Below are 24,122 nucleotides of genomic sequence, written 5' to 3' on the forward strand. Positions count from 1 at the left end.
CTTGAGTCATTAAGTATTCAAGCCTTTTGTGATGGCAAGCCTAAATAAGTTAATGGGTAAAATATGTGCTTAACAAGTCACACAATAAGTTGCATCGACTCACTGTGTGAAATAATAGTTTTTACATTATTTCTGAATGACTACCTTATCTCTGTACCCCACACATACCATTGTCTGTAAGGTCCCTCATTCGAGCAGTGAATTTTCAAGTATGGTGGTGGCTGCATCATGTTATGGGTATGCTTGTCATCGGCAAGAACCAGGGAGGGTTTTTTTAATAAAAAGAAATAGAGCTAAGCACAGGAAAAATCCTAGAGGATAACCTGGTTCAGTCTGCTTTCCAACAGACACTGGGAGACAAATTTACCTTTCAGCAGGACAATAACCTAAAAAGGCCAAACATACACGGGAGTTGCTTACCAACACATCATTGAATGTTCCTGAGTGGCCTAGTTATAATTAAATCAGCTTAAAATCTATGGCAAGACCTGGAAATGACTGTCTAGCAATGATCAACAACCAAATTTGACAGAGCTTGAAGAATGTAAAAAAGAATAATGTCAAATATTGTACAATCCAGGTGTGCAAAGCTCTTGGAGACTTACCCAGAAAGACTCACAGCTGTAATCGCTGCCAAGGTGATTCTAACATGTATTGACTCAGGGATGTGAATAATTGTGTCAATTAGATATTTATGTATTTAATTATCAATACATTTGCAAATATTTATGGAGTCTTGTGTGTAGATGGGTGAGGAAAAAATGATAATTTCATCAATTTTGAATTCAGACTAACACAACCAAATCTGTAATAAGTCAAGGGGTGTGAATACTTTCTGAAGGCACTGTACCTCCTCCCTATAAGCTGACTCGTCATTGTTCATTATCAGGCTTGCAGCCATGGTGTCTTCAGCAAACTTGATGATGGAGTTGGTGTCGTACAAAGCCACGCAGTCGTGGGTGAACAGGGAGTACAGCAGAGGACTGAAGACAAACACCTGGGTTCCCATGTGTTAAGAGTCAGTGTGGAGGAGATCTTGTTGCCAATCCTCACAGCCTGTGGTCTGCCCGTTAGGAAGTCCAGGATGCAGTTGCACAGGGTGGTGTCCAGACCCAGGTCTCTGATCTTGGTGTTGAGCTTGGAGGGAATAATAGTGTTGAACACTGAACTGTGGTAAATAAACAACATTCTCACATAGGTGTTTCTCTTGTCTAGATGTGTTACTGCCACGTGAATAGCGATGGAAGTGGCATCTTCCGTGGATCTGTTGGAGCGGAAGGCAAATTGGAGTGGGTCCGGTGTGCCTGGCATGCTGGCCTTGAAGTGGGCCATGACCAGCCTCTCAAAGCACTTCATGATGACAGAGGTGAGTGCGACGGGGCGATAGTCATTTGGGCATGTCACCTTGTTTTCCTTTGGTACTGGGATGAGGGTGGTCTCCTTTAATTAAAACCTCTACAGGATCGGTGGGTCACCCGCGGGACGGTTGAGCTAACATAGGCTAATGTGATTAGCATGAAATTGTAAGTAACAAGAACATTTCCCAGGACATAGACATATCCAATATTGTCAGAAAGCTTACATTCTTGTTAATCTAACTGCACTGTCCAATTTACAGTAGCTGTTACAGTGAAATAATACCATGCTATTGTTTGAGGAGCGTGCACAGTTATGAATTTGAAAATGTATTAATAAACCAATTAGGCACATTTGGGCAGTCTAGATACACAATTCCGAACAGAAATGCAATGGTTCATTGGATCAGTCTAGAATTTTGCGCATACACTGTTCTGTCATCTAGTGGCCAAAACCTAAAGTGCGCCTGGGCTGGCATAATACATTATGGCCTTTCTCTTGCATTTCAAAGATGATGGTACAAAGAAAAACGCATGTTTTTTTCTTTGTATTATCTTTTACCAGATCTAATGTGTTATTCTCCAACATTAATTTAACATTTCCACAAACTTCAAATTGAATTCTTTAAAATGGTATCAAGAACATGCATATCCTTGCTTCAGGTCCTGAGCTACAGGCAGTTAGATTTGGGTATGTAATTTTAGGCAAAAATGGAAAAAAAGGAGTGGATCCTTAAAAGCAGGTGGGCACTACAGCTTGGGACAGGAACAGCTTGAAGGTGTCAGCTAAGACGTCCACCAGCTGGTCAGCACACAGGGATGCCAGGGATGCCATCTGGGCCAGCAACTTTGTAAGTATTCACTCTTTTGAGTCCTTCTGGGTGAGAAGATTGTATGGAGAAGATTCTTGCTGGCTAATGATCTTGTACAGTTCGCTGAGTGCCGCCTTAGTGTTTGCTTGTGGCGGTATGTACAAAGCTGTTATAATAACACACATGAAATCCCTCAGCATATAGTGGGGTCGGCATTTTAGCATCAGAAACTCCAGGTTGGGCTAACAGGAACTCAACTCAACAACTTTTCAACTTCGGTACACAAGGATTTGTTTATGAGGAAATATACCCCTGCCCTCGACTCTTAACCGAAGCCGCGGTGCGATCCATTCGGAATATGGAGCCTTCTGGTTGAATAGCAGAGTCGAGTGTATTGTCCTTAAGCCACGTCTCAGTAAACACAAAGACACAGCATTCCCTGATGTCCCTCTGCGATTGAAGCCTTGCTCTGAGTTCAAAGTTTATCTGAATTCACAAGGTTTATCTGAGTTCACAAAGTTTACAATGGAAACCGATGCAATCCTGCTGGCTATGTGGCTAGCTACATGACCAGTGGTGCCAGTGAAGTCCATATGAGATTCAAGGCACTCTAATAAGTGCCATCATGCAGAAATAGCAAAGAAAATAATGTTTGATGAGCTAGCTAAGTTAGCTAGCAAGGTATACCGGTTAACAAAGAGGATGCTAGCTAGCTTAATTTGAATGCATGGCAGGACCAGTTTTGTCAAAGATCAATGGTAGACCGTCTTTGGTGTTGTGTCAACATTCAACTATTAGCAAAAACGCCAGGCACATACACATATGCAGCGCTCATGCAATGCAATTATCTTTTATTATCTGTAGTTAGTAGTTAGTATACAAACTCACATAGCTATGAGCGAGCATGTTGAAAACAGTAAAGTAGCTAGCTATATGTGTTATCTCCAATAGCTATACATCTTGCAATTGCATAAAAAATACATACGAAAAATACATGTTTCCACCCCCATGCTTCACAGTAGGTATAGTGTTCTTTGGATGCAACTCAGCATTCTTTGTCCTCCAAACACGACGAGTTGAGTTTTTACCAAAAAGTTATATTTTGGTTTCATCTGACCATATGACATTCTCCCAATCTTCTTCTGGATCATCCAAATGCTCTCTAGCAAACCTCAGATGGGCCTGAACATGTACTGGCTTAAGCAGGGGGACACGTCTGGCACTGCAGGATTTGAGTCCCTGGCGGCGTAGTGTGTTACTGATGGTAGGCTTTGTTACTTTGGTCCCAGCTCTCTGCAGGTCATTCACTAGGTCCCCCCGTGTGGTTCTGGGATTTTTGCTCACCGTTCTTGTGATCATTTTGACCCCACGGGGTGAGATCTTGCGTGGAGCCCCAGATCGAGGGAGATTATCAGTGGTCTTGTATGTCTTCCATTTCTTAATAATTGCTCCCACAGTTGATTTCTTCAAACCAAGCTGCTTACCTATTGCAGATTCAGTCTTCCCAGCCTGGTGCAGGTCTACAATTTTGTTTCTGGTGTCCTTTGACAGCTCTTTGGTCTTGGCCATAGTGGAGTTTGGAGTGTGACTGTTTGAGGTTGTGGACAGGTGTCTTTTATACTGATAACAAGTTCAAACAGGTGCCATTAATACAGGTAACGAGTGGAGGACAGAGGAGCCTCTTAAAGAAGGTCTGTGAGAGCCAGAAATCTTGCTTGTTTGTAGGTGACCAAATACTTATTTTCCACCATAATTTGCATATAAATTCATTAAAAATCCTACAATGTGATTTTCTGGATTTTCTTTTCTCATTTTGTCTGTCATAGTTGAAGTGTACCTATGATGAAAATTACAGGCCTCTCTCATCTTTTTAAGTGGGAGACCTTGCACAATTGGTGGCTGACTAAATACTTTTTTGCCCCACTGTATATACAAAAAGTATGCGGTCACCCTTTCAAATTAGTAGATTCGGCTATTTCAGACAGAACCATGTATAAAATCGAGCATACAGCCATGCAATGGCCATAGACAAACATCGGCAGTATATTGCCCTTACCCGAAAAGCTCAGTGACTTTCAGCGTGGCACCGTCATAGGATGCCACCTTTCCAATAAGTCAGTTCTTCAAATTTCTGCCCAGCTATAGCTGCCCCGGTCAACTGTAAGTGCTGTTATTGTGAAGTGGAAACATCTAGGAGCAACAACGTCTCAGCTGGGAAGTGGTAGACCATACAAACTCACAGAACAGGACTTCAGAGTGGTAAAGCGCGTAGCAGGCAAAAAATTGTCTGCAACACTCAGTTGTAACTCTCCCTACCGAGTTCCAAACTACCTCTGGAAGCAAAATCAGCACAAGAACTGTTCGTCGGGAGCTTCATGAAATGGGTTTCCATGGCCGAGCAGCCGCACACAAGCCTAAGATCACCATGCCCAATGCCAAGTGTCGGCTGGAGTGATGTAAAGCTTGCCGCCATTGGACTCTGGAGCAGTGGAAAGGCGTTCTCTGGAGTGATCAATCTTCACCATCTGGCAGTCCGATGGATGAATTTGGGTTTGGCGAATGCCAGGAGAACGCTACCTGCCCGAATGCATAGTGCCAACTGTAAAGTTTGTTGGAGGAGGAATAATGATTTGGGGCTGTTTTTCATGGTTCGGGTTAGGCCCCTTAGTTCCAGTGAAGGCAAATCTTAACGCTACAGCATACAATGGCATTCTAGACGATTCTATGCTTCCAACTTTGTGGCAACAGTTTGGGAAAGGCCCTTTCTTGTTTCAGCATGAAAATACCCCATGCACGAAGCGAGGTCCATACAGGAATGGTTTGTCGAGATCGGTGTGAAGGTCTGACTTCAAACTCATCAAACACCTTTAGGATCAATTGTAACGCCGACTACGAGCTAGGCCGAATCGCCCAACATCCGTGCCCGACCTCACTAATGCTCTTGTGGTTGAATGGAAGCAAGTCCCCACAGCAACGTTCCAAAATCTCGTGGAAAGCCTTCCCAGAAGAGTCGACACTTATAGCAACAAAAGAGGGACCAACTGCATATTAATGATTTTGGAATGAGATGTTCGACGAGCAGGTGTCCACATACTTTTGGTCATGTAGTGTATCCCTCAATACATTACGTATTAGTCCACAACATCTGACATTTGGCCCGTAGTTCTTGCTTAGGAAAGAAGTGGAGACCGTTTTCAGGGACCTACCAAATCACAATAAACAGTGAACAGCGAGGGGGATGGTTTGGGAGATGGTTTGGGAGAAACAACCATACGACCGACCACTAGGTGTCATTGAATACCCACAGATCAAATCAAATTGATTTCAACAGTACTTGATAGAGTCCACTAGTTTTCTACACTGGTGTAAAATGTCACCATTGCATATCAATTGTATATTAACATATCTTGGACATTTTGGAGAACACTTATGGATCTATGAGACACATACATGCATACATCTATGTATTTTCTCTGTAAACTGATTTGACAACTGATTTGCATTTCTGGATTGAGGTGGGGTTAACTAAATGAGAAATGGCAATCCAGGGGAAATGGAAATACATACATACATTGTGATATCAAATGCCTTCTTACACTTTAAGATGGGGGACGCAACCAAGCCCACGTGAAACCATTCATGAAAACAAATGATCTGAAGTACTTAGGCCCTTACCAGCTGACTATAAAAAACAACAATTATTATAGATACCCCAAAATAGATTGAATGGGCTTGTCATTCACACAGTATTGATGAAACACCAAGTGCGTTTTTATCTAAATATGGGTATACGAGGACATCTTGTGGTCATAGGGTTTTTCCTCAGTCACTAGCTATCATAAAAGTGTATCCCCCTTCACAAGCTCGATGTTGAGCGTGTCCCCTTTCCTATGCAAACATTTGTATGCACTTGCATGAAATGCAATGAGATATATTTGACGCAGGTATTTACTTTGCAACATGTATTTTCATTGAGTAGATCGAACAAATATTACTGTACTTGCGTTTTTGTACCCCTTTACTAGCTAGCTACTGTAGATGGGACAGTCCAGTCCCAGAGGCAGTCCGTTCTGCATGCCTTCTTGACTTCGATACAATGTGTCGTCATGCATTTGTGCATGCAGACTGCTGATAACTGTCATAGCTACCTTGCTAGCTAATTTAGCTAACTCTTCAACCAGTATTTTATTTGCTATTTCTGTATGATGGCACTTATTAGAGCCTTAGAGCACCACTGGTCATCTAGCTAGCCGTTAGCCAGCAGGTTTATCGGTTTCCAGTGGACTAGGAGAACATTTGACATGCTGTAATGGTGCGATGACATGCCCTCAGTTGATGAGATCATAAAAAATGTCCCTCTTTTAAGTACCTCTCGAAAAACCTAATTTAATTACAGCTAAGTGTTCAACACAGTTCAGTCTGTTATCTTAGCTAGCTAGCTAATGCCGATACACCATAGTCGTGGGTCTGCAAAATCAAGCAAATAGTATAGTATGGAACTCATGACAAAATCATGTTTTGACATTATAGTGGCTATTGATGTTTTGGTTGTTTTGCTTTGTACTTTGCAAATAGCATTTTATTGCCATTTAACTCTGCTGCAACTACCGGTATGTATCTAATCCGGTTTTGGCAGGAGAAAATGAGTGAAGTTCCAATTTCCCTCAAGAATTTTCTCACTCACGGCTACGGAGCCTCAGAAATAAAAGACAGTCACGGATTAGAAGCCACTCCCATTTTTAAAATGAGGTGAAATTAGATTACTATTGTTTGTGAACAGGCTACTGGGTGGTTGTTGAGTTGTTTTGTAACAGTTGTTTGCTATCACGTTTTAAGGTATGACCCAGGTGCAGACAGTGTTGAAGAAACCAAAGTTTATTCTTTAAACAGGGACAGGCAAACAACAGGTCAAGGTAGGCAGGGGTCAATAATCCAGAGAGGGTGTAAGGCACCGGAACAGCAGGCGGGCTCAGGGTCAGGCAGAGGTCGGTAATCCAGAGTAGTGGGGCAAAGGTACAGGATGACAGGCAGGCTCAGGGTCAGGGCAGGCAGAACGGTCAGAACCGGGAAACTAGAAAACAGGAGCAAGGAACAGGCCGGAGCAGGGAAACAAAACGCTGGTAGATTCTACAAACAAAACGAACTGGCAACAGACAAACAGAACACAGGTATAAATACACAGAGGTAATGGGGAAGATGGACGACACCTGGAGGGGGTGGAGACAAGCACAAGACAGGTGAAACAGATCAGGGCGTGACAGTTTGCCCTGTTACAATGTTTCATATACACCCTTTAATCTGGTAAACTATTACATGGAGAGAGGATGTTTATGTTTCATCACTACTCATTGACTACAGCTCAGCGTTCTACACCATAGTGCCCTCAAAGCTCATCACTAAGCTAAGGACCCTGGGACTAAACACCTCCCTCTGCCACTGGATCCTGGACTTCCTGACGGGCCGCCCCCAGGTGGTAAGGGTAGGTAACAACACATCAGCCATGCTGATCCTCAACACGGGGGCCCCTCAGGGGTGCGTGCTCAGTCCCCTCCTGTACTCCCTGTTCACTCATGACTGCACGGCCAGGCACGACTCCAACACCATCATTAAGTTTGCAGATGACACAACAGTGGTAGGCCTGATCACAGACAACGACGAGACAGCCTCTAGGGAGGAGGTCAGAGACCTGGCCGTGTGGTGCCAGGACAACAACCTCTCCCTCAGCGTGATCAAGACAAAGGAGATGATTGTGGACTACAGGAAAAAGATGACCGAGCACGCCTCCATTCTCATCGACGGGGCTGCAGTGGAGCAGATTGAGAGCTTCAAGTTCATTGGTGTCCACATCACCAACAAACTAACATGGTCCAAGCACACCAAGCCAGTTGTGAAGAGGGCATGACAAAACCTATTCCCCCTCAGGAGACTGAAAAGACTTGGCATGGGTCCTCAGATCCTCAGAAGGTTCTACAGCTTCACCATCGAGAGCATCATGCCTGGTTGCATCGCTGCCTGGTATGGCAACTGCTCGGCCTCCGACTGCAAGGCACCACAGAGGGTAGTGTTGTTATCATCTATGCATAGTCACTTTAATAACTCTACCTACATGTACATATTACCTCAACTAACCAGTGCCCACGCACATTGACTCTGTACCGGTACCCCCCTGTATATAGTCTCGCTATTGTTATTTTACTGCTGCTCTGCAATTACTTGTTACTTTTATTTCTTGTTCTTATCCATATTTTCTTTTAAACTGCATTGTTGGTTAGGGGCTTGTAAGTAAGCATTTCACTGTAAGCTGTTGTATTCGGCGAATGTGACTAATAACATTTTATTTGATATCATTTAGGGACCTATTCCCTGTCAGGAAATCAGAATGCTTTCTTCTACACCTGTATTTGTACAAGTATACAAGAAATGCAATGCTTCTAAAACAGGTTTAAGTGTTCTGTTCTGCATACTTTAAATAATCCTAAGTAGTCAACACAAGCTCATTCCTCAGTTTTGCTCTGTTCCTCCGAGTGCTAATCCCACAGAAATTACATGTTAGGACACTAGAATTGACACATTATTTGAGCTGTTTTCCTTTACAGCAGAGTAGGCCTGTCTTCAGTTTTCTGGCCTAATGTAAAGAAACAGCAAGGTGCATAAGGGAATACACTGCATCCAAAAATAGATGTACAGCTCTGTGCTTGCGCAATATTTATACTCTGAGTTTTGGTTTATATATTTGTGTAATAATTGTATATGTGAATGGAATATGTCTGCATGTTTATCGGTCCAAGCTATGGAATGTGCTATCTGTCACAGGAGTCCAGTAAAAACTGGAGTCAAGCTGTTAGACCCACACAATGCTTCCTCAACTGGTGGGCTGCTTCTGACAGCATTGACTAGGAAGATGAAGGTGTAGATGGGCTCTGTGACAAAGCCAGCACAGGTGACGAGAACAGCGATTCTATCTATTGTAAGCACTTATAGCAGTCATTTAATATAGATGCTTCTTCCTGGTAGAATTGATTGGATATCCCTGATAACACTATTCAATTTCTTTATCAATACTGATGCAATAACCTCTAATTTATAATATAGACACAGATTATTTTGGTGCATTGATTCATTGTGGCTTACTTCAGAACAGTGTACAGTTGGTTCACACCATTACTCTGTGTGCAGGCCAGGCCAGGGGTCTCCCCGACTCATTCTCTTATCAGCCCACAACAATCAGCACAAATCTGAAAGGGTGGACAGGAAGAGAGAGGGAAGAAGGGAAGAGTAAACTTCCTTTGGAATGCGCCTCTCCTCAAGCACAGGGTGGGGCGCTCTGAACAGACTGCCCACAGAAGGAGAGGCAACCGAGTGTAAAATAATGACCTGTTCTCCACAGGACTGTTGAGCTCATAATGTAACCTCATGTCTCCACCTGAGCCTTCAGAAACTTTGGATATAGACACCAGCATACAGCCTTCAGTAAGACAGTGAGGTGAGGAGCTCTTAAATCGGCCTATACCAAGACGATCTGCCTTCGATTGTCATTAGTCATGCACAGAGAACAAATAGAGCAGGTGCCCTGGTTCTCCATCTGCAGCCCAACCACAGGATCTGTTAGTGATTAATATGTAGACCACCCCTGGCCCTCCAGCTCCACTCCACAATCACAGCTGCCTACCTAGCTGCTGATCAATGTCAGCCCTGGCTCACATAACAAAGCCCTTTTTAGTCTTTGTTAGGTTGCAATCACAAGCACAGATAACGAAGGCTTTCTACTCTGAGCCAACATCGTGAGGGTCAGATCTTGTCCCATTCGAGAGCAGCCTCATTAGAAAATGTCTATGTTTGGTGAAATCGCTACATAAATGGAAGCAAAGATTTGAGAGGCGGTTTAAAGTACTGTAGATAGAATTAAACTTTGCAAGCACCAGACTGCAAGTTCCTAAAAATGCAAAAAAGTGGCACAGTCGCTAACCTTAAAAATAAAACCTAATTCATTGCACATCACCCTAACCTTAAAGATATAAATGAATTTGCACATCATTCCTAACTGTAAAAAAACAAGTTCATTGCACATCATCCCTAACAAAATGCAACCTGATCAACAGTAGCAGCAACGCAAGGGGGCAGTGGAGTGGTTTCTCTTAGTTGACAACCTCATCCAAATGAAAAACTTTGCATGCTTTTGAAAGCTGTTTCTATTATTCATTTGCTTGGTCTCTGAGGGGAGGCTATTCCATAGACAAATGGCTGTATAGAAAAATGTGCTCCTCGCAGTACTGTTTACGCTTGAAATTTTACAAGACATATCACTAACTCTGGTATTATAAGAAATTACATTATCATAATGGAGAAAATCAAGATTACAAACAAATCACAGTCCCACAGAGTCCCACAAACGTGTTTTCATTAATAGCAGTCAATTGAATTGATAAAGGAGTGAAATGATAGAAAGACTTACTATTAAAAATAAACAATTTTCAGAGCTTAACCATATCATAGCCGTTCTAGTAAGCACATTATACACAGCTCATGTCCTATAAACAATTATAATCACTTAGCTGGAGGGGGAATGATTTTTCTTGTTTGTCTATGTCTGTTTGAAGATGGATCAGAGGGAGATTTAGAGTAAACAGCAGAGGAAACTGAAGCTTAGGTGATAGCAGATTGTTTCAAAGATGACCTCGACAACAGAGCCCCTTTGGGATCATGGTCAAGGCTCAGAGTGTAATAGAGATTAATACAGATTATTAACACCTTACTTACACAATTATCAAATCAAATTTTATTTGTCACATGCGCCGAATACAACAGGTGTAGACCATTACCATTAAATGCTTACAAGCCCTTAACCAACAATGCAGTTTTAAGAAAATACAGTTATGAAAATATTTACTAAATAAACGAAAGTTTAAAAAAATGTAACACAATAAAATAACAATAATAGTGGGTACCGGTACCGAGTCAATGTGTGGCAGTACAGGTTAGTTGAGGTAATTTGTACATGTAGGTAGGGGTAAAGTGACTATGCATAGATAATAAACAGTGAGTAGCAGCAGTGTAAAAACAAAAGGGGACAGGGGACGGGGACGGGGGGGTTGTGGTCAATGCAAATAGTCCGGGTGGCCATTTGATTAATTGTTCAGCAGTCTTATGGCTTGGGAGTAGAAGCTGTTAAGGAGCCTATGGAGTCTATGACTTGGGTGACTGGAATCTGACAATTTTTGGGGCCTTCCTCGGACACCGCCTAGTATATAGGTCCAGGATGTCAGGAAGCTTGGCCCCAGTGATGTACTGGGCCCTACGCACTACCCTCTGTAGCGCCTTACGGTTGGATACCGAGCAGTTGCCATACCAGGCGGTGATGCAACTGGTCAGGATGCTCTCGATGGTGCAGCTGTAGAACGTTTTGAGGATTTGGGGTCCCATGCCAAATCTTTTCAGTCTCCAGAGGGGAAAAGGTGTTGTCATGCCCTCTTCACAACTTTCTGTAGCAATGGATGTGTTTAGATCATGATAGTTTGTTGGTGATGTGGACACCTGCTCCACTGCAGCCCCGTCGATGTGAATGGGGGTGTGTTCGGCCCTCCTTTTCCTGTAGTCCACGATCTTCCACCCAGTCTTGCTCACGTTGAGGGAGAGGTTGTTGTCCTGGCACCACACTGCCAAGTCTTTGACCTCTTCCCTATAGGCTGTCTCCTCATTGTCGGTGATCAGGCCTACCACCGTTGTGTCGTCAGCAAACTTAAAGATGGTGTTGGAGTCGTGCTTGCCCACGCAGTCGTGGGTGAACAGGGAGTACAGGACGGGACTAAGCACGTACCCCTGAGGGGCCCCCGTGTTGAGGATCAGCGAGGCAGATGTGTTGTTGCCTACTCTTACCACCTGGGGGCGGCCCGTCAGGAAGTCCAGGATCCAGTTGCAAAGGGGAGGTGTTTAGTCCCAGGGTTCTTAGCTTAGTGATGAGCTTTGTGGGCACTATGGTGTTGAACGCTGAGCTGTAGTCAATGAACAGCATTCTTACATGGGTGTTCCTTTTGACCAGGTGGGAAAGAGCAGTGTGGAGTGTGATTGAGATTGCGTCATCTGGGCCTCCCGGGTGGCGCGGTGGTCTAAGGCACTTCATCGCAGTGCTAGCTGTGCCACCAGAGATTCTGGGTTCGAGTCCAGTCTCTGTTGCAGCCGGCCGCGACTGGGAGGCCCATGGGGCAGCGCACAATTGGCCCAGCGTCGTCCGGGTTAGGGAGGGTTTGGCCGGCAGGGATATCCTTGTCTCATTGCGCACTAGCGACTCCTGTGGCGGGCCGGGCGCAATGCGCAATGCAATGACTTATGGCTGTGCTCCCTGCTTAAGGAAGGGTTGGGGGTGGTATCTAGAACATGCTCCTGATTAGAAATGTGGTTGGATGGTTATGTTTTAAAGGGTAGACCACGATCTATTTATGTTGAATCAAGTTCAAAACAGATGGTATTCTGTGATGGAAGATCACTAACAAGCGTCATCCATATCACTAATCAGTAATCATTAATGGTGGGACTGCATTAGTTAGCTTTGCTCATGGAGTCAAATCCCACTGGGCACAAACTGGTTGAATCAACGTTGTTTCAATGTAATTTGTTAATGTATTGTGACATGGAATCTATGTTTAAAATACTTTGGATTCGCAAAAAGTCACCAACATAAGCTGTTGTTTTGAGGGTGAAATTTCAACCACAAGATTATGCCATCTTGGTAACCAATTTTCAACATAGACTAACCTTGTATAAAATATGTTGAATTTGTACTTTTGAAACAACGTCAGATCTTCAACATTAGGCTGGGGCCGAGCACCTCCTACGTGATAATCTATGTACAACTGAACTTTGTTCTCCCATCCAGGGTTTTAGCCGAGCCCAGCTTAGTTTTGATATTTGTCACTGACTTCTACCAATGTGCTATCATGGAAATTATTATTGAGAATCCTCCACTTAAAAATTATATACCATCAATAACACTATTTAGGCATACAGTTGAAGTCGGAAGTTTACATACACCTTAGCCAAATACATTTAAACTCCGTTTTTTTTTACTCATTCAATCCGAGTAAAAATTTCCTGTTATAGGTCAGTTAGGATCACCACTTTATTTTAAGAATGTTAAAATGTCAGAATATTAGTAGAGAGAATTATTTATTTCTGCTTTTATTTCTTTCATCACATTCCCAGTGGGTCAGAAGTTTACATACACTCAATTAGTATTTGGTAGGATTGCCTTTAAATTGTTTAACTTGGGTCAAATGTTTTGGGTAGCCTTCCACAAGCTTCCCACAATATGTTGGGTGAATATTGGCTCATTCCTCCTGACAGAGCTAGTGTAACTGAGTCAGGTTTGTAGGCCTCCTTCCTCACACACGCTTTTTCAGTTCTGCCCACAAATGTTCTATAGGATTGAAGCCATTTTGCCACAACTTTGTAAGTATGCTTAGGGTCATTGTCCATTTGGAAGACCCATTTGCGACCAAGCTTTAACTTCCTGACTGATGTCTTGAGATGTTGCTTCAATATATCCATATAATTTTCCATCCTCATGATGCCATCTATTTTTGAAGTGCACCAGTCCCTCCTGCAGCAAAGCACCCCCACAACATGATGCTGCCACCCCTGTGCTTCACAGTTGGGATGGTGTTCTTTGGCTTGCAAGCATCCCCCTTTTTCCTCCAAACATAACGATGGTCATTATGGCCAAACAGTTCTATTTTTGTTTCATCAGACCAGAGGACATTTCTCCAAAAAGTACAATGTTTGTCCCCATGTGCAGTTGCAAACCGTAGTCTGGCTTTTTTATGGTGGTTTTGGAGCAGTGGCTTCTTCCTTGCTGAGCGGCCTTTCAGGTTATGTCCATATAGGACGTCTTTTACTGTGGATATATGATACTTTTGTACCCGTTTCCTCCAGCTTTTTCACAAGGTCTTTTGCTGTTGTTCTGGGATTGATTCGCACTTTTCGCACCAAAGTACGTTAATCTCTAGGAGACAGAATGTGTCTCCTTGCTGAGCGGTATGACGGCTGCGTGGTCCCATAGTGTTTATACTTGCGTACTATTGTTTGTACAGATGAACGTGGTACCTTTAGGCATTTGGAAATTGCTCCCAAGGATGAAACAGATTTGTGGAGGTCTACAATGTTTTTTCTGAGGTCTTGGCTGATTTCTTTTGATTTCCCCACGATGTCAAGCAAAGAGGCACTGAAGGTAGGCCTTGAAATACATCCACAGGTACACCTCCAATTGACTCAAATGATGTCATTTAGCCTATCAGAAGCTTCTAAAGCCATGACATAATTTTCTGTAATTTTCCAAGCTGTTTAAAGGCACAGTCAACTTAGTGTATGTAAACTTCTGACCCACTGGAATTGTGATACAGTGAATTATAAGTGAAATAATCTGTAAACAATTAATGGAAAAATGACTTGTGTCATGCACAAAGTAGATGTCCTAACCGACTTGCCAAAACTATAGTTTGTTTACAAGAAATTTGTGGAGTGGTTGAAGAACGAGTTTTAATGACTTTAAATGTATTTGGCTAAGGTGTATGTAACCTTCGACTTCAACTGTTGCTAATGGAGCTAGCAAATTTGATTGTTTTCTATAGATCATTTGGTTTGTCAAGGAGGGCGGTCACGTGTATTTGCAATCAGATGACCACTGGTTCGAGCCCGGTATGGGACATGGACAAAACGTTTCCACTCTACTTAGAGTAAAGCTGCCTGTTCCCCTGTGTTACTTATACAGATATCCTTGCTGCTTTCATGCCATCCTTTGGCGTGTCACACTTTGGCATGTCATCAAATATACATCAACCTCAGTGTACCCTAATACCACAGTATTGCGTGGAGTGGGAAAGACGCTGGATGGATCTGACTAGTGGCTCCCTCAGGGCTGGAGAGCAGCATAAACCGGGAGATGATGAGCTGACATGACCACAACGGATGGCTTCATTAAGTACATGGTTACAAGCCTCTCCAAAGTAATCAACTAGAATAGTCTAGCAATAAAACACTGGAAACCAGCATTGTTGATATTCATCTGTGTAGTTTTATCAACAGTCATGGGATTTTATCCTAATCCCATGTGTCTAAGTAATGTTCAGAGGAGAAACAGATTCGGTTTACGAGCCCCTTGTGGGTTGCATAAACATCTTTCCCCAGAATTAAATGATTCACACCTGTAATCCCCAGCTAGAGTTGAATAGAATGTAGTCTATAGAGGCACAGGAAGTAACCTAATACTCAAACAGGCTGTTAACCGTGTGGATAAGTCCTTCATGAGAGTCCTCACCTCTAGAGGTCACAGACGAAGCTTAAACTTCTCTCATCACAAAAGAGGAGGCAAGGAGGTTCATGGAAGGCGTCCAATTGCACAGAGGCACCATGAATGCATGCAGGAACACACTGTATGCATGGCTGAGGACCATACGTTGACAAACACAAATGACCAGCTACTGCAAAATGAGCAGAGAAGTGTGAACTAAAGATGCCATTAGAAGGGGTGTCATACACGTCGGCACTGCAGCTCCTATACTGTGAGCCCAGCAACTTAGAACTTCATTAATTGTACGCACAAAAATAACACAAAAGATAGTTGCAGACAAAACAGAGCTCCGACAAGCTGCAGGAGGTTGTGCTTTCTCCCTCTGATTCTATTTCAGAGACTGTGCCTTCTTTCTCCAGATCATTAGTCATATGATTCTATTTCAGAGACTGTGCCTTCTTTCCCCAGATCATTAGTCATATGATTCTATTTCAGAGACTGTGCCTTCTTTCCCCAGATCATTAGTCATATGATTCTATTTCAGAGACTGTGCCTTCTTTCCCCAGATCATTAGTCATATGATTCTATTTCAGAGACTGTGCCTTCTTTCCCCAGATCATTAGTCATATGATTCTATTTCAGAGACTGTGCCTTCTTTCCCCAGATCATTAGTCATATAGAAACTTTTCAATGCACATTGTGCATGTCACGACTCCGACCGAGGGTGACTCCCCTTCCCGTTCGGGCGGGGCTCGGCGGTCGTCGTCACCGGCCTACTAGCTGCCACTGACTCTTTTTCCTCCCCCTCCTTATGTGTTTATTTGGTACACCTGTGTTGAGGTGATTTATAATTAGTGGGGCTTTATTAGTCAGCCAGCCCGTACGGTTCTTTGTGCGGGATTGTTCAGCTGTATGTTGGATTCGGGAGTAGATGAACGTTGGTTGGTTTCGTTCATAAATTGTATTTTGGACTGGGGTTTTTTGTCCTCCGTGTAGGGGACATTTTGTTTGTTGCACCCAGTGTTTATTCGTGTGGACGTGGTTTGCCAGTTGTGCATTAAAAGCACCAAAATTGAACTGTCTGTTGTTCCTGCGCTTGACTTCACACCCCCGACACCCAGAGCGTTACAGAATCCCGCACCGCAGAAATGGAGTCAGCAGGAGCAGCAGCCAACCCTCGATGGAGGAACGGGTTCTCCACCACACCACCGTCCTCCATCGGATCGGATCAGCCATGGACCAAATGATGGAGAGAATGGACCGATGGGAGAGGAGTGGGTTCCTCTCTCCACCTTCGGTTTCCCCTCCTCAGGACTCTCCATCCCCCGGCTCCAGCGCGCTCCGTCTTACGCTCCCGAGGGATTATGATGGAGCGGCGGCGGGGTGTCAGGGGTTCTTACTCCAACTGGAACTATACCTGGCCACCGTTAGCCCCACTCCCTCGGGAGCGGAGAGGGTGAGTGTCCTCGTCTCCTGCCTAATGGGTCGTGCTCTGGAGTGGGCAAACGCAGTCTGGAATGGCCCAGACTCAGCGAAGGAGCACTACCCAGAGTTTACCCGCCGTTTTCGTGCCGTGTTTGACCACCCCCCAGAGGGCCGAGCGGCGGGTGAAAGACTATTCCACCTCAGGCAGGAGAAGAGGAGCGCACAGGATTACGCGCTGGAGTTCCGGACCTTGGCCGCGGGATCAGTGTGGAACGACAGGGCCCTTATTGACCACTATCGGTGTGGTCTCCGGGAGGACGTCCGCAGGGAGCTAGCGTGTCGGGACACCGCTCTTTCCCTTGATGAGCTAATTGACATGTCTATCCGACTGGACAATCTGCTGGCTACCCGCGGGCGTTCGGAGAGGGTCCTGTGCGTTCCACCACCCAGCACCCCGGCTCCCATCCCGATGGAGTTGGGAGGGACCGCGCCTAGGGGTATCGGAGGAGGAGGCCCCCCCTGCACCAGCTGTGGTCGGAGAGGACACACGGCCGATCGGTGCTGGGGGGTCCCGTCTGGGAGTCGAGATGGCAGGCGGAACACTTCTCGATCACCCCAGGTGAGTCAGCACCAGACTCACCCAGAACCCCCTGTTGGTCACATGTTTGTCTTGATTTTTTTCCTTAAATTTTTTCCCTCTTCCCAGCATAGGGCGCTAGTCGATTCAGGTGCAGCTGGGAACTTTATGGATCGCGGACTCGCCCGTAAGTTGGGCATTCCGCTTGTGCCGATAGATTCTCCCTTTCCCGTGCACTCCCTAGATAGCCGGCCATTAGGGTCAGGGGTGGTCAGGGAGGCCACAGTTCCACTGGACATGGTGACGCAGGGGAATCATAGGGAACGGATCAGTCTCTATATTATTGATTCGCCTGCGTTTCCAGTGGTGCTGGGAATTCCCTGGCTGGCCCGGCACAATCACAGTATTTCGTGGAGACAGGGGGTTCTCCAGGGGTGGTCAGAGGAGTGTTCTGGAAGGTGTCTGGGAGTTTCCATCGGTGCTACGTCGGTGGAGAGTCCAGACCAGGTTTCCCCGGTGTGCATTCCCCCCGAGTATGCCGATTTGGCAATCGCTTTCTGTAAAAAGAAAGCGACGAAATTACCACCCCATCGACCGGGAAGGGATTGTGCGATAGATCTCCAGGTAAACGCTGCGCTTCCCAAGAGTCACGTGTACCCCTTGTCCCAAGAGGAGACGTTGGCTATGGAAACATATGTCACGGAGTCTCTGGGACAGGGGTACATTCGGCCCTCCATCTCACCCGTCTCCTCGAGTTTCTTTTTTGTGAAGAAAAAGGGGGGAGGTTTGCGTCCGTGTATTGATTATAGAGGTCTAAATGCCATCACAGTGGGGTTTAGTTACCCACTACCTCTCATCGCTTCGGCGGTGGAATCATTTCACGGAGCGCAGTTCTTTACAAAACTGGACCTCAGGAGCGCGTACAGTCTGGTGCGTATTCGGAAAGGAGACGAGTGGAAAACCGCATTTAGTACCACATCGGGCCACTATGAGTACTGCGTCATGCCGTATGGGTTAAAGAATGCTCCAGCCGTTTTTCAATCCTTTGTAGACGAGATTCTCAGGGACCTGCACGTGCAGGGGGTGGTTGTGTATATCGATGACATTCTGATCTACTCAGCTACTCACGCCGCGCATGTATCTCTGGTACGCAAGGTGCTTGGCAGACTGCTGGAGCATGACCTATACGTCAAGGCTGAGAAGTGTGTGTTCTCCAAACGAGCCGTCTCCTTCCTGGGTTATCGCATTTCCACCTCGGGGGTGGTGGTGGAGAGTGACCGTATTAAGGCCGTGCGTAATTGGCCGACTCCGACCACGGTAAAGGAGGTGCAGCGGTTTTGGGGTTTTGCCAACTACTACCGGAGATTTATCCGGGGTTTTGGCCAGGTAGCGGCTCCCATTACCTCACTGCTAAAGGGGGGCCCGGTGCGGTTGCGGTGGTCAGCAGCGGCGGACGGAGCTTTCAACAGGTTGAAGGTTCTGTTCACGGATGCGCCCGTGTTGGCGCATCCGGACCCCTCTTTAGCATTCATAGTGGAGGTGGACGCGTCCGAGGCTGGGGTGGGTGCCGTGCTATCACAGCGCTCGGGTACGCCACCAAAACTCCGCCCCTGCGCTTTCTTCTCTAGGAAGCTCAGCCCAGCGGAGCGTAACTATGATGTGGGGGACCGGGAGTTGTTAGCGGTGGTCAGGGCTCTGAAGGTGTGGAGACACTGGCTTGAGGGGGCTAAGCACCCCTTTCTCATCTGGACCGACCACCAGAATCTGGAGTATATTCGGGCAGCTAGGAGACTGAACCCACGTCAGGCAAGGTGGGCCATGTTCTTCACCCGGTTCCGGTTTACCTTATCCTATAGACCAGGCTCCCAAAACGTAAAGGCTGACGCACTGTCCCGCCTTTACGACACGGAGGATAGGTCCACCGAACCCACTCCTATCCTTCCCGCCTCGAGGCTGATAGCGCCAGTGGTATGGGAGGTGGACTCGGACATCGAGCGGGCGCTACGGGCGGAACCCGCGCCTCCTCAGTGTCCGGCGGGGCGGAAGTACGTGCCGCTTGGTGTTCGGGACCAACTGATTCGGTGGGCTCACGTCCTACCCTCCTCGGGACACCCTGGGGTGGCGAGGACAGTGGGGAGCCTTCGGGGGAGGTATTGGTGGCCTACCTTAGCTCGGGACGTTAGGTTTTATGTCTCCTCCTGTTCGGTATGCGCCCAGAGTAAGGCTCCTAGGCACCTTCCTAGAGGGAAGTTGCAACCCCTCCCCGTTCCACAACGGCCATGGTCTCATCTGTCCGTAGATTTCCTGACCGATCTTCCCCCGTCTCAGGGAAACACTACGGTTCTGGTGATTGTGGATCGGTTTTCTAAGTCCTGCCGTCTCCTCCCGTTGCCCGGTATCCCTACAGCCCTACAGACTGCGGAGGCCTTATTCACCCACATCTTCCGGCACTACGGGGTGCCGGAGGACATCGTTTCTGATCGGGGCCCCCAGTTCACGTCCCGAGTATGGAGGGCATTCATGGAGCGTCTGGGGGTCTCGGTCAGCCTGACTTCCGGGTATCACCCCGAGAGTAATGGGCAGGTGGAGAGAGTGAACCAGGAGGTGGGTAGGTTTCTGCGGTCGTATTGCCAGGACCGGCCAGGGGAGTGGGCGAGATACATTCCTTGGGCCGAGATGGCCCAGAACTCACTACGCCACTCCTCTACTAACGTATCCCCCTTTCAGTGCGTGTTGGGGTACCAGCCGGTCCTGGCACCATGGCATTCGAGCCAGACCGAGGCTCCTGCGGTGGAGGAATGGGTACAGCGCTCTAAGGAGACCTGGAGGGCCGTCCAGGAGTCCCTCCAACAAGCTGGGAGAAGGCAGAAGAGGAGCGCTGACCGCCACCGCAGTGAGGCCCCCGTGTTTGTACCGGGGGACAGGGTCTGGCTCTCGACCCGAAACCTGTCGTCAGAGGGGGGGTACTGTCACGACTCCGACCGAGGGTGACTCCCCTTCCCGTTCGGGCGGGGCTCGGCGGTCGTCGTCACCGGCCTACTAGCTGCCACTGACTCTTTTTCCTCCCCCTCCTTATGTGTTTATTTGGTACACCTGTGTTGAGGTGATTTATAATTAGTGGGGCTTTATTAGTCAGCCAGCCCGTACGGTTCTTTGTGCGGGATTGTTCAGCTGTATGTTGGATTCGGGAGTAGATGAACGTTGGTTGGTTTCGTTCATAAATTGTATTTTGGACTGGGGTTTTTTGTCCTCCGTGTAGGGGACATTTTGTTTGTTGCACCCAGTGTTTATTCGTGTGGACGTGGTTTGCCAGTTGTGCATTAAAAGCACCAAAATTGAACTGTCTGTTGTTCCTGCGCTTGACTTCACACCCCCCGACACCCAGAGCGTTACAGTGCACAATACATTTCAAGCTCACTGCTTTTTTTTATGGCAGTATCTGTCAATCACTTGTGTGACCCCAAGATGGAAGAAGTGCTCACATCTTCCTGTATTCCTATAAAGCTAAAAATCTATTTTCTTTATGTTCTTCCCATCTGTCTCATTGTCTGTCCCACACACCTTAGAAACAATTAAACTCATTCAAGGGTATAATAAAAATGCTTCTTCACGTTCACACTATGTGCATTTGCCTAATAGCCTACTAATTAAAAACCTTTTTAGCACCATTCTTAACACTTAATATTGTGCACAAAACACATTCAGATTTGAATATTTTATTGACTGATTAAGTCTAGTCTGTGTGATCAGTGACATGGTGAGATTAATTTCCCTCATGCCTATTTTTTATTTTAATTCATCGCTTTCTGACTGAAATACAATTTCAAAAGGTAATATTGTTTTTGTTGCTCAGGGCCAGTATTACATTTGATGCATTAGAGCGGGGGCTTTTTCCATTATGTTTCTTTTGTTTTCCTTGAACTGAGGAAGAGTTCAATACCAACATCAAGCTGTGAGTGTTTTTGACAATCTGAATACTTGCATACTGAATACTGTTCAGCATGTGTTGTCAGGAATCGTATCTTACACTATAATCGTATTTTAGATGATAGTCTCTATCATTTGAAACCACCGATGGCTGAATTTACAGCCATTGGCCCTTGGCCTCAGGGAGGTCACCTAGGATACTAGGTTCTGCTTTATGATGACTCTTAATAACCTCTTGGAAGTCACTCAGCGGCTGAGTTCAAATTTAAGGGGGCCAAGAATTTAGATCTTAACAGTGTGCACGCTCTGTCAGTATTTGCTGTATACTTCAAGAGCAGGGCCAGATGTTGACCGTCATTCCTATCCCAGTGCATAATCCCATTAGGCATGCCTGGACCAAATGGCAGCTGATTTATGATCTATTACATTGTTATTATTGTATTTTAGGAACAGTCAGTCACCTACCAATTGTGTCCTGCAGACAGGAGTCTGGTCTACTGACCCTAGATCTGATCTCTAAACCATAGGATTCAGCTGAGCCGCCCAGAGATGAGTAATGAGCCTCAGATTCACTCACTGGCAGTGTGTCCCAATCAGCAGAACCAGCCACTGAAATACTACTGGCTGACTATCTCACTCACAGGCTAAACCTGGTCTGCACGAGCCCCAGACGGTAAAAGGATAATTTCTATGCTATATTGGAGATGGTCCATTTTACTCAGACCGTGTCTTGTATGTTTCCTTCCACACATAAAGCTGATCAAATTGTAAGGAAGTGGCCAGGCATGTCTAGAAATTTCTATGATAAAGCTCTGGGCCCAGACTAGTACAAATTAGGTTAATCTAAGGTCTTGTGCTTTTGAGGAAAATCTTCCTTACAATTTGATCAGGTTTATGTAGAATCATACAACAAACCAACCTGCAGATCATAATGCCTTGTCATTGTGTCAAAGTCTGACTCGGCAGAGTCGGCATAGATAGTTACTACTAAAGGATTGGTTACTAAAGAGAAAGGAAACAAATGATTGTGTCCTGATGAGACTAATGTAATGCATGAACTGGAGAAGTTATTATCTATCTCCACCATACTGGCTCTTATATGACACTATTTCCTAGGGACGATATATGGTTTTGTCAGCCAGCCTGTGTCTCCAAGCTTTGGTGGAGATATTTGCCAATGATCTCCTCTTCCTTTTCAGGGAAGATGGGTATGATCCAGGAGAGATATGGATTACAAGCATTGGCTCTGATCAATAGATAGAGGTAGACGTGATTTTTCAGATACTTCTTACAGGTGGGAAAGGGATATGTGATTTTGTTAGTGTCGCTGTCAGTCAATGCAATGAAAGACTGAATCAAACTATCAACACATTTTGGCCGAATGGAGTTGTTTTTTGGGCGTTAATTAGTCAACAAGGTACTCTAAACTTAATTGCATGGAAGAAATTTCCCTGTGCTTTTCTTTGGTTCTGGTGGATTATTAATCACAATTCTGCTCAGATGGGTGAGTGGTGACTGTTTGAAATTACCCTCCCAATTCATAGTGGGTAGAGGCAGGCTGGGAAAGGATTAACGAGGTATGAGATTGGGCAGTGGGCCCAAGGTTATTGCCCCTGGCTCCCTATAACACAGCCCCGCAGTGGTCCAGACACCAAGGAAACTCCAGTGAAACATCTCTCCCTTTGCCTCACTCCATCCTCTAGTCTCAAATCTCAATGGGAGACAAAGAGTCATAATTAGCATTGATGGATTTATAATCTTATAGACAGCTGTAGTCAAACAAACATTTGTGGTTTAAACTTGACAAAGTTCATTAAAAGATTATCTGATGCTTCTGGGTCAAAACAACGGCAGCAACAGTCACTATTAAATGTACATATATAATCACAAAGCCTTCATGATGCTTTAACCAAAACAAAACGTTTACATATTGCTCAGTCTACATTTAGCAATCCTGATGGCAACGGCATGAGTGTGATCACAGAGCATTTTTAAAATGCCTCAAATAAGCGACTGCCAGTACAGAACGTCTAAATGTCTAGTAATTACCACAATTAGCATTGGGAAGTGCTAGCCCCTGGGAGCGGAGAGCAGAGAAGTACTAGGGTCAAGATAATGGCACAGAGCATTATGTAATCACATTATCTCTGCTGATAATGGCACAGAGCATTATGTAATCCCAGGGAGTTTTCTGCTTGGCCCACAAGTTTGTGCAAAACTATAAAATGAAAATAAGAAAATATTGTATTGAGTATGTACTGTATATAGCTACAGCATGATGCACAGCAAGTAATATTGGTATGCAAAATTGTACTTGCACTGACCAGTATAATTCGTCACAGACACAATTTTTCTCAAATTTCTGCAGTTGTCTGATCAGAAGAAACAGTATGGTCACTTTGGTGGATTTGTTGTGAAGTGCTTGACAGTTGCCTGTTATTGCCAGATCAAACTGACAGCAGATTGTGATATACTGTGTTACCTTTCACTTGACTTGCATGGAGTATTTGTGGTATTTGGTTAGGAAACAGTCATTACAGTACAATGAAAAGCTAATTTTATATACATTTAAAAAAAGATATATATATATACTGTATATAGACTTAGCACACAGAGTAACACCTGCCTGTCCAATTACACATTTGACATGAGGTAGCACCTGCTCATCCTCACAGCATGCCCTCTGACCTGGGGCGGCACAGTACCTTCAGAAAGTATTCATATCCCTTGATTTATTCCGCATTTTG

The sequence above is a fragment of the Salvelinus namaycush genome, chromosome 1 (assembly GCF_016432855.1).
Source record: "Salvelinus namaycush isolate Seneca chromosome 1, SaNama_1.0, whole genome shotgun sequence".
NCBI classification, from domain to species: Eukaryota; Metazoa; Chordata; class Actinopteri; order Salmoniformes; family Salmonidae; genus Salvelinus; species Salvelinus namaycush.